We start from the raw sequence: 642 nt of genomic DNA, 5'->3' as shown, positions 1-642 counted from the left end.
GCGAATGCCGCGTGGTGACCCATGTATTATAATGTCTAAAGCCTCATTTGACAGAAGAAAACAGGCAACTAAAATTAGGCACATATGGCCCTCCAAACCAGCGAATACCAATGTCGCAGACGGCCATTTCCGGAGTCAGTTTACCATACAGTAACGCAGGAACTGGAAGAACAAAGCGCACGCGACTGCTTAATGCGTTATGCGGCAGCGCGTCCAGGAATCGAACCTGCAGTATTGCCAGCTGAGAACAGCCACGAGTGCAACGCAGCTGTTCTGCCGGATTGCAAAGTGTCATCCTTTATCGAAAAGCCAGACGCAATTCTCTCTCTCTCTCATCTGACAGGCCATAAAGTACTTCCGCAAAGCGGAATCAGACACGTATACCTCCGCGGGTTTCCACATAGGATAAAATTATTCAACCGCAACTGGGTGACTCGAATGCCGCCCCAGTCGCTTCATCAAGTCAGACATTCCCTGGGCGACTGCTGCCGTTTAGGCTGGAATCGAAAGCAAACGCTGCAGACGGATGTGACCCAATTGTGAACCTTATTGCATTTAGGTACGCATAGTGAGAAACTAGCCCGAGTCGTACTCCCACGTTAAGGCTCCCTCCGAAGCGTACCGTACTACCGGGGACAGGGC

The sequence above is a fragment of the Amblyomma americanum genome, chromosome 1 (assembly GCF_052857255.1).
Source record: "Amblyomma americanum isolate KBUSLIRL-KWMA chromosome 1, ASM5285725v1, whole genome shotgun sequence".
NCBI classification, from domain to species: domain Eukaryota; kingdom Metazoa; phylum Arthropoda; class Arachnida; order Ixodida; family Ixodidae; genus Amblyomma; species Amblyomma americanum.
Note: the sequence above shows the minus strand (reverse complement) of the source record.